Source organism: Vitis riparia, chromosome 11 (genome assembly GCF_004353265.1).
Source record: "Vitis riparia cultivar Riparia Gloire de Montpellier isolate 1030 chromosome 11, EGFV_Vit.rip_1.0, whole genome shotgun sequence".
Classification (NCBI taxonomy): Eukaryota; Viridiplantae; Streptophyta; class Magnoliopsida; order Vitales; family Vitaceae; genus Vitis; species Vitis riparia.
The window spans coordinates 4,528,766-4,545,938 of record NC_048441.1 but is presented as its reverse complement, the minus strand read 5'-3'; positions in this window follow the sequence as shown (position 1 = coordinate 4,545,938).

Sequence of the window (17,173 nt, the reverse complement as noted above, 5' to 3'; positions counted from 1 at the left end):
CAATCCCATAAGCAGGGTCCCTCAAAGGATGTGTTAGATAAGCCCGAAATCAACCTCTCTCTATCCTTGGCAGATTGATTCAATAGGCAGCATCAAGTTGAATGTAACTCAGATTCGGATTCTCTTATCCAAACCATCAACATAGCACTAGAAGATAATTGAGGAAACTCCAACTGCAAACGATGTTCAAGGTTTGATAGCCCACAAAATCAAGGTTAACTAATCCGATAGGATTGAAGTGGAAGGTTATAACAGACTAAACCTTTTTTTTTTTTGTGGGTCTAAGAAAAGAAATAAAAATATACAACTTTTATCTCTATACATTTTGGGTTGACATTAAGCATTCTTTGGTTGTTAATGCTCCATACATATAGATCTAGCAGATCCCAAACATAAGAATTTCAATTGTAGTAACCTAGGATTATTAGGTATTGTCTCCATTGGGATCCAAGAATTTCAATTGTAGTAACCTAAGTGTTTAAAATTAAATATTTATTAATTATCTTATAATAAAAAATAATATAAATTAAATTAGTTTTCTATTTATATTATAATTAATTAAATTAATTTAAAGATAAAATTATAAATAAAGACCAAAATATTTTTTGAATCAATATCTAACTTAATATAAAATAGTTATTTTTTTTAATATAAGATGCTAAACATAATTTATACTTTTATAAATATTATTTTTATTAATAAATAATATATCAAAATAATTATAATTATTCTTATATATTAAATTTATGGCAAGACTCATTTTCTTAGTGAAAAACTTATTTTTATTTAATTTTAAAAGGAAAAATAAAATAAGAAATAAAACCTTAAAAAAATGACTCATTTTTCGGAAAAAACATGTTTTTGAAAACCCGAATCTAAGTTCGGAGGTTAGATTACTTATCAAGAAAGTACCATAAAGGTAGCACCCCTCTAAGTCCTGAAAACAAGTTTCTACTAACTAAGTTGAGGTAAGCATGACAATTAATCAATGAATTAAGGATACCAAAGATAACAAAGAAATCAATTACATGAGAAGGGAAGATGAGCTTACCTTAATTGCAACCCAAAGCGCTTTCATGAAAACATCAAGGTTAGTTTAACAAATATAGCATATGACATGCATTTTATCTCATTCAAGGAAAACAAACACTAATCAATCCATACAAAGCAGTATCATATATGAGGGTATTTCACACACAAAGTTTTGCCAATTTATATAATTAAAGAGATAAAAAGTGTAAAGGACGTCGTACATAGATATCATATATAACTTGCAATGGGCTTGCATAAGACTAGAGAGGGGTTAAGATAATTGTGATAACAAATAACTATGATATCAAACCCTAATACATATTGTATATGTACAACTATAAATGAAATGACAAAAATCTAAAGAAATATCTACTATCACATAGGACATGCAGACAACTCATTGTTAAGGATAAACTATGTAAAAAATAGCCAAAAAAAGTCAAATTAGTGACTTAATCTAAGCAAGGAACAAAGGGGCATAACATTACCATCCACAAAAATAAATAACTAAATAAAAATAAATTCCTAAGTAAATATTTGAAAGTATTATTTAATAATGAAAAAAAATTATACAACATTCTCATTATGTCTATATCACAATACAAAAGTCAAAGTCAAGCCAAAATATATCAAATAACTTAAAATTAAATAACAAAGTAAATACGATACAAAATTTCCAACAAACAATCAAAACAGAAGCTTTCACCAAAATAAATAAATAAATAATCCTAGAAAAATATCTAGAAAGGCAACCTAATTACAAATTAAAAAAAAAAAAAAAAAAAATCAGTAACCTCTCCTATATGTCTAGATCATCACTCAAGTGGTCAAACAATTTATTGAAGCCTCATTTAATCCTAGTTTACAAAAACATCCAAAAAGGTCTAAGACGTGATAGAATTCCAAGCATATATAAACGTATTTTTTCAACTAATCCAAAAGTGTGATAAAATCACCCAAAAACTTACACATTATGTTTTAGAATGTCTAATTTACAAGAAAAAATAATGGTAAGATCAAAAGGCACATAAATCAATTTTAACAAGCAAACAACCCCTCTATTCAAAATTTGATTAGTGTAGTAGATGCAGTAAAGGAAAAATATTTCTCTCAATTGTGAAAACATATTCTCATATTTTATATATCTAAAATAAACTTCAAGATTCTAGAATCCAGAAAAACTATCAAAATAATTTACAAGGTCATCTAATAATTTAAAAACATAAGAACAATCTAGGTGTCCAGAACTGGGTGAAAATTGAACCTACCTAAAGATGACTTCATATCTCCCAATTGAAAAAAGCTTTTTGGTTCAAACAAAACTCTAAAATCAAGTTCAAGAAGTCTACAATACCATACAACATAGGAATTTTTTTTGAAACACTCCAAATGGTTTAAATCAAATTTATATTTCAGAGATGTGGCAAACTGAACAAGCTGGTTACAAGAAGTTTTTTTTTTAAAAAAAAAAATTATGTAAGGGTCTCACCAAATCTCCATTGATATTCATAAATCTAGCCTATGCATTCCCAATCTCACATGAGTATTGATAAATTCATCAAAGTTGAGAATTATCTCATTTATTTGGGACCACAAGTTTGGATTCATGTGTTATTCAAATGGCTTTGATGAATTTATCAACACTCATGCGAGATTCGGAAAGCATAGGCTAGATTTATTTGGGACCACAAGTCTGGATTCATGAGTTATTCAAAACCAGAATTTTTGAAAACAAAGAAGAGAATAAAAACCCATTTAAATCTATTGCATACATTTTAAGAAAAAAAGATTTTGACCCTAAGGACTCTAGAAGGAGTTTTCGAAAAAAGATTTTTTAAGGGATCTTTTGAGAAAAGGTTTTCTTTTCAAAAAGAAAAAGATGTATTTTCAAATAACAAAATATAAAAATCAAAACGGCAAGAAAAAGAAAAAAAACAAAAACAAAAACAAGAAAACAAAGGAAAACAAAATTACAAAGTGAAATTTTTTTAGCAATCAACTAAACTAAAGTGGTGAGAGTAAAGGTCAATCTTCATTATTTATCCAATGACTCAAGATAAGTGAAAAGAACCCTAGAATAACAAAAATTCTAAACTCAAATTCATAACATGTGACATCAATGCTTGATTTACCAACATCATGAATAAAAACGAATTGTGATATTGAATAAATCCCAAATGATTAAAGATATGCAATTGTCAACCCTTCAAGATTAATCATTACCTTCATTCATCAAAATATTAAAACATATCAAAATTTCATATTGAATCATGAAAAAAGAAGAGATCAAACATCCATAATCAAGAAAACCAAGAAAGCTATAAATTTCTCTTTCAAAAAATCACACCATGCAATTATTACCATCCAGAATCAACCAAAACTTTCTTTGAAGATAAAAAACATGCGATTACCACCAATCAAGAACCAAACAGAAAAATCATTCTTTCAAAGGATATCATTCATGCATTTACTATTTATCAGAGTCATCCTAAAATCCTTCAATAATTATCATATTAAAAGGGTCTAAAATTTCTTTTGAATCAAAAACAAAAATGAACCATAAGAAAACAAAAAATAACATCCACAATCATCAAAAATCTAAACAAAGCAAAAAAACTTACCTTTCTTCTTGGAAAGAATGAAAAATCTCCAATGATTAGCCCCTTAAGGAGTGTAATCTCTTTCAAATGTGTGTTTTCCTTTTTTCTTCAATGGTGTCATGTAAGTATAGATTAAGGGCAGCCCTTTAATGCATGTTGTGGTGGACTGTCCAATAGATTGTACTTCTTCTCCTCCTCCCCAAAAGTGGTTGGATATGCTAGGCCTTCCCTTTATAGCCAACTCCTCATCATGCTCCCAATGCAGCCAAAGTTTTCTTAAAAAATTCCCCTTTGTCGTGTCTAGCTTCACCTTCCTTCAAGATGCCATCTAAATCTTCTCCTTTAAGGTATGCTTCCTATTCTCTTTGGCAAGTCCATAGGCAGCCACCTCACCTTTCCTAGTCCATGATGGTAGGTCAATGGTCTTCCTTCTTAAAACAAATTCAATTTTTTCTAAGGATGGTTAAGTACACCATAGGAGGAGTCTTACAAAAATCAAAAGAGTCCAATTAGTCTTCCAAGTTTTCCAAAATAAAGTCATGCAACATGCCATGCAAGGTGGCACGAATTAAACATCCCCATGCACATGATCATGCAATATGCAATGAACCATATAATCTCATACACATGCCATGTAATATACCATGAACCAAAAAAAACCCCATGCATATGACACAAAATATTACCTTAAAGTGCAACTAAAGAAATCTTAAAAAGAAACTATATGAACTAAGCTAAAGTGGACTTAAGTGGCCTAAAATAAAAATGACCTAAAATAAAACTAAGTGAGTAAGTGAGCTAAAGTGAGTTAAAGTGAAAGTTACCTAAAATGTAACTAAGTGAGCTAAAGTGAGCTTAAGTGAAAAATTACCTAAAATGCAACTAAGTGAACTAAAGTGAACTAAAGTGAAAGTTACCTAAATGTAGCTAAGTGAGTTAAAGTAAGCTAAAGTGAGCTAAAGTGGACTTAAGTGAAAATTATCTAAAATGCAACTAAGTGAGCTAAAGTGAGTTAAAGTGAAAGTTACCTAAAATGCAACTGAGTGAGCATAAGAAAAAAATTACCTAAAATGTAACTAAGTGAGCTAAAGTGAACTAAAGTGAAAGTTACCTAAAATGCAACTAAATTAGCTAAAGTGAACTTATGTAAAAATGACCTAAAATGCAACTAAGTGAGCTAAAGTGAAAGTTACCTAAAATGAAACTACGTGAGTTAAAAAGAAACTAGGTGAACTTACCTAAAAGGTGTCTAAGCAAGCTAAAGTGAGCTGAAAGTGCCTGAATGAGCAATCACAAAATGCACCTAGAAATGAGATAAGCTAAAAGACACTTGGATGAGCTAAAAGTGCACCTAAGATCCATTAAACTTCTAATGCTCCTAAATGAACTATCCTAAAATGCACCTAAGTGAAGAATCCTAAACTAAACTCGAGGGGATTTCGAGCTCAAGGTGAGGGTATATATAAATCTCTCAACAAATGATCCTCAAAAGTGGCTTAGAAAAAGTAAACCATAGATGTAATAATGGGCCACCAAGGGATGACTATAAAGCAAAAGAAAAATACCAGAAAGCAACTAGTATTGCATGTTCCAAGATGACAAAATGGAAGGTCTACAAGTATGTTCCTCTTCGATAGAGATCACGAGTGTAAAGAGTACAAGTGGAAACGCAAGTAATGAATGAAACGAAGTGAACTATATCGAAAAACAAATAAGGATTAGAAATTTTGTCCTAGCACATGACACAATATGCTCCAAGATAGACCTAACAAAAAGGAACAAGTACTTTAGATTAGGAGGATACAGGACACTCATGCTATTAAATATAAAAAATAATGAATACAATGAAATGATGAGAACAATGAGTGGAAAATTATCATCTTTGAACACTAAGAATGTGAAAAATAGTGGCTTTAAACTCCAAAATTGAAAATAAGATGGATGTGAAAGCCAAAACTATGGCTCTAAATGCCTAAACCGAAAAAAATGTTATGAAGGCCAAAACTATGAAAAATAACTTTGAAAGCCAAAACTAAGAACAAATGGCCATGAATGTAAAAACTGAATATATATATATATATGGTTGTGAATGCCAAAACTATGGCTTTGAATGCCTAAACTATGACTTTAAACGCCTAAACTATGAAAATGACTCTAAATGCCAAACTATGACCCTGAAAACTAACACCACAACTTTGAACACCTAAACCATGAATTGAATGCAAAACTATGGCTCTAAATGCCTAAACTAAAAAAAAAAAATGGCTTTGAACACCTAAATTGAAAAAGGTGGCTACGAACGCCAAAACTACCTAAACACTTAACACCACGACTCTAAATGCCTAACACTGCGGCTCTGAACGCCTAAACTAACAAAGCTGGCTCAAAACGCCTGAACTATGAAAGAGACTCTAAATGCCAAAACTAAGCAAACAACTCTAAATGCCAAAACTAAGAAAAGGATTATGAACTTCACAACTAAAAAAATTGAACACTAAAACTAGGAAAACAAATGGATTTGAATGCTAAAAGATCACATAGCACCAAATGATGAAGACAAACTAAATGTGATCGGTTGTGAATTTTTGATCTACACTGAAAATGAGACTAAACGTGACCAATCGTGAAGGTATTGTCCCAAACTCAATCTCAACTCACATGAAAATGATCGATTGATATAAGTGCGATCCCAAAATCAAACTCAATTGACACAAAAATGACCAATCGATATAGTTATGGTCCCAAACTCAAACTCAATTTGATACAAAAATAATGGATCGATATAAGTGTTGTTGCACACTTAAACTCAAACTGATACAAAATGGTCGATCGATATAAGTGTTGTCCCAAACTCAAACTCAAATTGACATGGAAATGACCAATTAATATAGGTGTGGTCTCAAAACTGATATGAAGATGATCGATCGATATAGGTACGATCCCAAACTCAACTAACACGAAAATAATCTATTGATATAGGTGTGGTCCCAAAACTAAACTTAAATTGATATGAAAATAATCGATCGATATAAGTGCAGTCCTAAAACTGAACTTTACTTACATGAAGATGACTAATTGATGTAGGTGTGGTCCTAAAATGCAAACTCGTACTGATACAAAAATGATGTATGGATACAGGTGCAATCCTAAACTAGAACCCAAACTAGTATGAAGATGACCAATTGATATAAGTGCAATCTTAAATTGAAACTCAAACTAATACGAATATGATCGATTAATATAAGTGTGGTCCCATAACTCTAACTAAAACTGAGACGGAAATGATTGATTAATATAAGTGTGGTCCCAAAATAAAACTCAAATCAGTATGAAGATGATTGATCGATATGCTAGGAACCCTAGATTTCTCCATTTCCTTACCTTGGATCATATAGGTACATGCAAAACTACCTTAGGCCTCTAAATCCTATGCAACAGAAGCAAAAATCATATTTTTACAATTCTAGGATCAAAAGGAAAGCCATTAGAGAACTTTACCTTTTATTTGGATGTTCCCAAATCAATTATGCTTGGTGAAGATGAAGAACAATGAATATAGAAATCTCATACACCCAAGATTTTTCGCATGATAACTCGAACGACGATCTTGGCACTCCAAAGTATGGGCTTTGGAACGAAAATCTCTTGGCTTTCATTATTTCTCTTTTTCTCTAGATGTGGAAGACAACTCTCTTAAGGTTATAGAAACCCTAGCCCCTAAAGGGGTATTTGTAGGGTTCCCTTATTGGGCTTAAGTGACTTGCGTCCACCAAGGCTTGGGTCACTTAATCTAGCCCAAAATGGGCCCTAATTGATCAATCAACCACACAAGGTCATCTAATTAATGAATTAGCCCAATCTAGAGAATTTGTTCACTATCCTCTATGCAACCTTGCGTAATTACCAAAACGTCTTTATGCACAAGAATGAACCAAGAGTCAATTCAACCCTCATAAACCATGTCATCATGGTATATGAGATAAGAACATGAATTATTGGGACCCATAGGAATACTAGTTCCCTCAAAATCTAATTCTAAAGTTAATTCAACATTCTATTAAAGAAAATCAACTACACTCCAATATCCTATGTAAATAACAATAAGACAAAGCTCAGGGTCCGTGACCTACTATCATTGCATGTAGACTCCCCATGAACTAGTGTTTGTAATATAATAAGATAGTGTTATCACCTATAAGATTACCTCTCCAATCCTTGAGTTACAGATCCCACTTATTATGTGATCAATTGACATATTCTAGTTCCAATAAGCATCTGTTAAATTTTCATTAAAGAAAATGTTATGGCCATAGTCTTCTAGATTACATATCCTTTGGATCACCCAAGGGGACACACTACCTCAATGAATGAGATATTATGTTGTTTTTATTGAGAATACCTATTGCAACCTACCTCCATCAATAGTGACCCAATCTATAAGGATATATGACCACTTAAGGGTCTTACCCATAAGTCAAAGTCCCATGTTGACTATTGCACATGCTTAATATCCTCTCATGGTTAAGAGTCAATGTAATATAGTAACTTAGTGAATAATGACAATTGATAGCCTTGCATCATGATTCACTGTAGGTCATGTTCAATGCGCATCATATGCACTAGTGCACTCACCATGGGAAAATCATCCTGATGGCTAAGACAAGTCATCCCTCCAAGTAAGAGGTAGTGCTCTACAATCTCAGATGGAATACCCAAATCCATGAACTGACTGTGGACAACTCATCACTCTGCAAGAAAATCTTGACTTGGATCTTCTATGCAACTCGTAATGCACCTAAGTCTTGTACAATGCAAGTGATGTGGGGTGTGTACATTTAAATAACCAATTAATACAAATGGGATAATTAAAAGAAACCAACAAATATAAAGAAATTAAATAATTTATAAATGAATCTCAGTCCGTTACATCATGTCATACTTTCCAGACCTCAATCCCAACATGATATAGGTGTGGTACCAAAACTCAAACTCAAACTAATACAAAAATGATTGATAGCTATAGGTGCGGTCCTAAACTGAAACTTAAATTGATGCGAAGATGATAAAATCAATATAGTTATGGTTCCAAACTGAAACTCAAACTAATATGAAGATGACTTATCAATATATGTGTGATCCCAAAATGAAAGTCAAATTGATATGAAGATGATCGATCAATATAGGTGTGGTCCTAAAACTCAAACTCAAACTGATACAAAAATGATTGATCGATATAAATGTGATCCCAAACTAAAACTTAAACTAATAGGAAGATGATCGATCAATATAGGTGTGGTTCTAAACTGAAACTCAAGCTAATATGAAGATGACCTATCGATGTAGGTGTGATCCTAAAATGAAATCCAAACTAATATGAAGATGATCGATCAATATAGGTGCGGTCCTAAAACTCAAACTCAAACTGATACAAAAATGATTGATCGATATAAGTGCAATCCCAAACTGAAACTTAAATTGATAGGGAGATGACCGATCAATGTAGGTGTTGTCCTAAAACACAAACTCAAACTGATGCGAGAATGACTGATCGATATAGGTGCAGTCCCAAATGGAAACTCAAACTAAAACAAGAATGATCAATTGATATAATGAGTTATCAGTTTTGTGGTGCATGAAAGGAATTATATCTTATTAAATGATATGTGGCCGCCATGATCCATATTGGTAACTTCATAGGATAAGCATGCAATGATTGTAATATTTTTATATGGCCACTTATTGAATCCATAAAAGTTTCAAGTCTCCATGTGGTCATTTGTCCAAGTGGGAGAACGTTGGAACTATTGTGGCCTTCATGACCACATAAAGTTAATTTCCACTTTTCTAAAGGTTCATGACCAAAGTCATGAACCTAATATATTTACATTTCATATTTTACACATTTAATGTATGGGAAAAATTAAATATATATGGTACATGGTATTTGGAAAATACAAGGTGTCATGACCAAAGTCATGAACCTACCAAGTTGTTTACAAGATACAATGACCAAAGTCATGCACATAAATTAAAGTTTTCATATACCATAAATACTACATGGAATTAAGAAATGAGGATTCATGTATCTAGAAGGAAGTGTTCATTTTGTGACTCTTGATGGAAGGTTACTTGAAATGATATAAAAAGGGTTTTCCATCCCTCTCCACACTCAATTATAAGTTTGTGAGGTTTTCTATCATTCTGTGCAAACATCAAGTATGAGAGAGTAATGAGACCAATTCAAAAGATACAAGGTACTTCAAAGGTGACTCAACATTGTAAATAATCTACATAAGGTGATCTTTATCATAATGTCACAAGGTGGGTTTTATAGATCTATTTTAGGTTCATTAAACTAGAATTTAGTGATCTTATTTTCTTGATTTCTAAAATACTTAACACCCCAAACTTACTAGAAATAAAGGAAAACAGAGAAAGAGCAAAAGAAAATAAATAGGAGCAAAGCATAAAACATTTACCAAATGTGCAAAATCCATTTCATTATTTTGTCTATGGGTTTAATAATCAATGGATTAATTCATGGAAAAATTCTTAAGAGGAAAACATGAATGCAACAAACTCTTTGAATATCAAACAACAAATTGAAGCATAGTCAGATATCTCTTGAATTCAATGAAATGAGTGAAAGATTAAGGCAACAATAACCAATCCATAGCAACCCAACAAGCAATGCAAAAATCACAGGGAAAAAGGCAGGAGAAGCATGGAAAATCAAAATGAACAAGAAAGACGATATAACCAACTGTAGACCCTTCATTTTGTCCCTTTAGCACATGCCTTTAAGTTCACTTCCAATATTCCACAGTGGTTCTTTGATGGTCCATTACTACTCGTGTAGCTTACATTTTCTAAGCTACTTTGGAGACTTTGGTTGAGGGGTTTATCCGGCTCCACATTATGACATTGGCTACCCTTCAAGTTTAGATTAGGCTTCACTTAGGTGCACTTCAGGTTAGACTTAGTTAGGCCCACCTAGTCTCACCCTAGGCCCATATAGGTATACCTGGCCCATTAGATATCTTAAGTCCATCTAGGTTCACTTAGGTCCTCTTAGGCACACTTCTTATTAGACCTTTTTTTTAACATTTCTTGCATGACTTGCATGGCCCACATAGGATTGACCATTTTATTTTATTTATTTATTTATTTTTACTTTATTTATTTATTTTATTTTACTTTATTCTTTTATATATTGCAAGATTGCTAACTATTTTTTGGTTTTATTCTTTTTATTTTCATTTTTATCATTTGACACGAGAATTGGGGGCTTCTAATCAACTCTCACTAAGGCACGTGCACTCAAAGAAGGTAAGAAAAATATTTTTGGAAGGAAAAGGGGATTAATGTGGCTACATACATATGGAAAGAAGAGATCCTACATAGAAAGGGAGAAACATTTTGATTTTTGAAAAGGAATGGAAATAAAAGAAAGGAAAGTGGATTTCCTTCAAGAAATTGAGTTTTTGGGAGGCTGATACAAATACATAAAAAAAAAGGGATTGCAAAAAAGAAAAAAAATGGAAAAAAAAGTAATGAGGGATTTTCCTTTTTGGAACAAATTTAGGTTTTTTTGGGGCTGATATATATACATAAGAAATGATGCTGGAGATGAGGGATTTTTGGGGATTGTCTTTGTGGAAAAGCACATAAGAGCGAGAAAGGGGTGATTGCAACCAAGATTGTCTAGGTACGTATAGACCCTCTATTTTGTCCTACTAGCACATGTCCTATTATGTGTCTATTTGATACTTTACAATAATTCCCTGATGACGCATTGGGCACCACTTTAGGCCCACTTTTGCACTTTAGGCCCATTTAGATGCACTTAGCCCATTAGGTACACTCCGAGGTCACTTGACACATTTCTAATCACCCTACATCACTTAGGTCACTTAGACACTTTTTCACCTAGGTCACTTAGATGCTTTTTTGGGTTTAATTCCCTAAGATTAATTTCTTGATTGCTTGATTTTTTAGATTAGGTGAGTATTTGGCTTGATTTTGATTACTTGAGATGAATTTTTGATATTTAATTGTGTCAATTTGATATTTTGTTTGTTTTTTAATTTAATTTCTTATTGTGTTTTAGTTTAATAGTTAGATTAATAATTATATGCATTTGATATTTATTTATTTTTCCTATTTTATTTATTTATTCATCTATTTAATTTATTTTTAGAGAATTGCATGTGATTAGTGATCTTATTATTATTATTATTATTATTAAGTTTTTCTTTTAATTTGTAGCTTATTTATTTATTTATTTATTTATTTTTGCAGGGGAGTTCGATAACTCCAAAAAATGCAAGATGAGGGTTGCCACCTTTCCGAAAGAAAGGACACTTACCAAAGCATGTGGAAATGAGATTAGAGGATATTTTTGGAAGGTTGCATCTTGATTGATATGTGGACTAAATGCATGGAGAAGATGGACGACATATTTTGGAAGATCTTCACATCACATGTTGATAAAAGAATAAGAGAGTCGGTGATGTAAAAGGGTTTTATGGGGAAGAGACTGACTTGGGGAAGAGGATGGTTTTTTTTTTTATTATTTATGGAAAGGAGAGTTTGGGGAGTGAGGAACAGAGTTTTTTAAAGAAAGTGGGGATTTTGAGAAGGAATAGGAGAAATCAGCAGGAATAAGAGGTTTTTAAAATGGCTTGGAGGTTTGGAAAAAAAAAAGAGGAAAATAGCGAAAAAAAAGCTAATGTAGACCCTCAATTTTGTCTCTTACCACTTGCATGTATCTTGGGGGTGTCACCCGCACCCAATTTCTATATGTCACAACCATGGAACCCTTGTTGGGTTTAATCGGTTTTCGGACCTCACATGAGTTCACTTATGGTTTGATTTAGTGAGAGTGTTTGGTCCATTATGAAATGCCATCATGGCCAATTCCTTGTTCACATCATGCTACATGCCAAGAGCTAGGGTTCCCACAAAAGCTTCAATTCAATTGGAGCTCGCCGAAGCCAATCCAAGTCGAGAGCACTATGGCTTGTTTTAGTCATTTCTCCCTCATCCAAGTTCAGAATTGCTCACCGTTTTTTTGTTGGATTCCTTATTTCTTGAGGGATATTCTGTTAAAATTTGAGAATTTTTCTCAACTGGACTGATCGGTTGGTTTTTAGCATTCTTGGCACCATAGGCCAATTTGGATACACTTAGCCCAATAGGTACACTCCTAGGTCACTCAACACATTTTCTTCAATCACTTGGACACGTCATTGGTTTAGTTTCCACTTAGGACACCTAAATCACTTAGATAATTTTTTTTTTTTTTGGATTAAATTCTTGATTGATGGTTTTTTAGATTAGGTGAGTTTTTAGCTTGATCTTTTTATTTGGATTGCTCGAGTGGAATTTTCGATGTTTAATTGTATAAAAGCTTAATTTAATTTTTTTTTATGCTTGCATTGGGATGATATATGTGCCTCCTTCTCTTGGATTCTGGGGTTCTAAAAATGCAAGAAACCTACAACTGTGGAATACCTTACTCTTGAAAGGTACATTTTTATACTTTGTTGGGATGTTCCTGCGATGGGCTTTGCATTAGACCATCCCCTGCCACTCTGGAATAACTTGCATACTCTCTATTTATCAGATGTAAAGTATTTATTTCACTTTAGCCATTCTTTTCTAAGTCATTCTGGTGTTATTGGTGAGGTCATTAGCTTTTTGGATGTGGTAATTGGTGTACTGCAGCACTTGAATGTGGTGCGCATAACAGATGACATTGAGGACCTGTGCTGGGATTTCTTGAGGAATGGAATGTGGTTGCCTCTGGTACTCTCCTTGCTTCAAACTAGAATTGGGGAATATTGCCTAAAAAACAATGTCCCTGGAATGGGTCCAATCTCTCCTAAATATGCATCCAGTGATAATGAATATTGTACTCTTGCAAAAGGCCTAATTTCCAGTTTATTAGAGACTGGGTAAGTTGCCAAAGTCCCAAGGATATTGTCATCTTTCTTGAACAGATATTTACAAGCTTACCAGAAAGCATTTCTCTCTACAATTGACAATGGCCAGTACCATGGTGATAGGTTCTCAACTTTATTGCTTCTCAAACATACTAGTGTTGACGAAGGCATGCAAGATGGGCTTCTTGAGAAGAGTGGAGTAAATCCTTATCATCTGGAGTCTGTTTATGGTATTTTATCAAAGTTAGATCTGATAAGCCAAGAAAAGAGGAGTTAGTTACTGATCTCACGATATGAAGCCCACTTGTTATTTGTTAGCTTTATTGTTATTAGTTTGTTATTTTTTACCAGCTATTATTATAGCATGTCTCCATCTATTACAACCGTGTTCTTTGAATAATATATATATTAAATTTCTCTCTCTTGCTTCTCTAACAAAGAGAGCAGAGTTTCAGTTTCATCTTTTCTATCTTGGTATCAGAGCTCACATTCAATGTTTGAATTTTTCTTCTCTTTCTCACTTTCTTTCTGTTTCTCTCGATCCAAACATGGCCTCTACTCCGACACAATCTTCTTCTTCCTCTGGTTCGATTAGATCTGGACAAAGCTCAACAATGGCATCCATTCCTTCCTATCAAATGCTTAATCACACTCTGCCTATGAAACTAGATCGAACGAATTACATCATGTGGAGATCTCAGATTAATAATGTCGTTTTTGCTAATGGCTTTGAGGATTTCATTGATGGAATCTCTATCTGTCCGGAGAAAGATCTGAGTCCAGGAGTGATCAATCCAGCTTTTGTTGCTTGGAGGAGACAAGATCGAACAATCCTCAGTTGGATCTACTCGTCGCTCACACCAGGTATCATGGCACAGATCATAGGCCATAATACTTCTCACTCTGCTTGGAATGCCTTGGAAAGTATTTTTTCATCTTCTTCAAGAGATAGGATAATGCAACTCAGACTCGAATTACAATCCACAAAGAAAGGATCAATGTCGATGATAGACTACATAATGAAGATCAAAGGAGCTGTTGATAATCTAGTTGCTATTAGAGAACCTGTCTCAGAACAAGATCAGGTTATGAATCTTCTTGGAGGTATTGGATCTGACTACAATGTTGTTGTTACTGCTATCAACATTAGAGATGATAAGATCTCTCTTGAAGCTATACATAATATGCTATTAGCCTTTGAGCATCATCTTGAGCAACAAAGCTCGATTAAACAAATGTCTGCCAATTGTGCCTCTTCCTCTAATAACAGAGGTGGTGGAAGGAAGTTTAATGGAGGTCGTGGACAAGGCTACACTCCAAATAACAATAATTACACCTACAGATGTCGTGGACGTGGGGGTAGAAATGGATAAGGTGGAAGGCAAAATTCCAGTCCAAGTGAGAAACCTCAATGTTAGTTATGTGGTAAGTTTGGCCACATTGCTCAAATCTATTATCACAGGTTTGATATCTCTTTTCAAGGTGGTCAAACTACTACTTCTCATTCTTTGAATAATGGGAATCAAAACAATATACCTGCTATGGTTGCTTCTGCTTCTAATAGTCCTGCATATGAGAGTTGGTATTTGGATTCTGGAGCAAGTCACCATCTAACTCAGAATTTGGGGAATCTAACCAGTACTTCACCATACACAGGAAAAGATATAGTCACTATTGGTAATGGTAAGCATCTCTCCATCTCCAATATTGGCTCTAAACAGCTTCATTCTCATACACATTCTTTTCAACTCAAGAAGGTGTTTCATGTTCCTTTTATCTCAACTAATTTGATTAGTGTGGCTAAGTTCTGCTCAGATAATAATGCCTTGATTGAGTTTCATTCTAATGCTTTCTTTGTGAAGGATCGACATACGAAGATGGTTCTTGCTCAAGGCAAGCTTGAAAATGGGCTTTACAAGTTTCCTGTGTTCAACAACAAGAAACCTTATAGTAGTATTAATAATGCTTCTGCTTTTCATTCCCATTTTTCTAGTACTATTGAAAATAAAGCAGAGTTATGGCACAATAGACTAGGCCATGCTGCTTCTAACATTGTTTCAAAAGTCATGAATACTTGTAATGTTGCTTCTAGGAAATATAAATCTACTGTTTGTTCTAATTGTTAGTTAGCTAAAAGTCATAGACTACCCACTCAGCTCTTAAATTTTCGTGCATCTAAACCTTTAGAACTTGTTTATACTGATATTTGGGGACCTGCCTCAGTTAAATCTACATCTGGAGCGAAATATTTCATTCTTTTTGTAGATGATTATTCCAGGTACACTTGGTTTTATTCATTACAAACAAATGATCAAGCCCTTCCCATCTTTAAGCGATTCAAGCTTCAAATGGAGAATCAGTTTGACACCAAAATCAAGTGCTTACAGTTTGATAATGGTGGAGAATTTCGATCTTTTATGTCTTTTCTTCAAGCAGTTGGTATTGCCTATCGATTCTCTTGTCCATACAACTCAGCTCAAAATGGTAGAGTTGAGCGGAAACACAAACACGTAGTTGAAACTGGGTTGGCTTTGTTATCTCATGCTTCCTTGCCAATGAAGTACTGGCACTACGCTTTTCAAACAACAACTTTTCTTATCAATCGAATGCCAAGCAAAGTTCTCGAGTATGACTCTCCTTACTTCACTCTTTTTTGAAGGCATCTGATTATAAATCTCTTCGTGTATTTGGCTGCCTCTGTTATCCTTTCATTCGGCCATACAACACTCATAAATTATAGTACAGATCTGTCCAATGTCTTTTTCTTGGCTATAGTTTGAATCACAAGGGGTTTTTATGTCTTGATTATACAACTGGAAGAGTCTATATTACTCCTCACGTGGTCTTTAATGAATCAACTTTCCCACTTGCTTAGTCCAAGTCTTCCATTTCGTCTAATGATACTTCAGCAGAAGGCTTTACCCCTGCCATTATAGCTCCTACTTCTTTTCCTACTCCATGTCTTCTCCCATATTCAAAAATCAGTCATGCTTCCATAGATTCTCATTCTCTATCCACAAGTGAAAGTCTTGTTCCTACAACCTCTTCTTCACCTCTTGACACATCTAGTTCTTCTCCTACTACAGATTTGCCACCTAAATCTGTTCCAAAACCTCAAGTCACTGCTCTTGCTCCACGAATGACAACAAGGTCCATGCGTGGTATAACCAAGAAAAAGACCATTCTTGATCTCTCTGCCATAAAGGTTTCAGAACCATCTACTCTCAAACAAGCCTTCAAAGATCCAAATTGGACTAAAGCTATGGAAATGGAGATTGCTGATCTTCATCGAAACCATACTTGGGATCTTGTTGAACAACCACCCGATGTCAATGTGATTGGCTATAAGTGGGTGTATAAACTGAAACATAAGCCAGATGGGAGTATAGAGAGGTATAAAGCCAGACTTGTGGCAAAAGGATATAATCAGACTCATGGTCTGGACTATTTTGAGACCTTTAGTCTAGTAGTTAAGGCTACCACTATTCGCATCATACTTACTATTGCTCTCAGTTTTAAATGGGAAATTCGGCAGCTTGATGTTCACAATGCCTTCCTTAATGTTGAGCTAGAAGAACAAGACTATATGTCTCA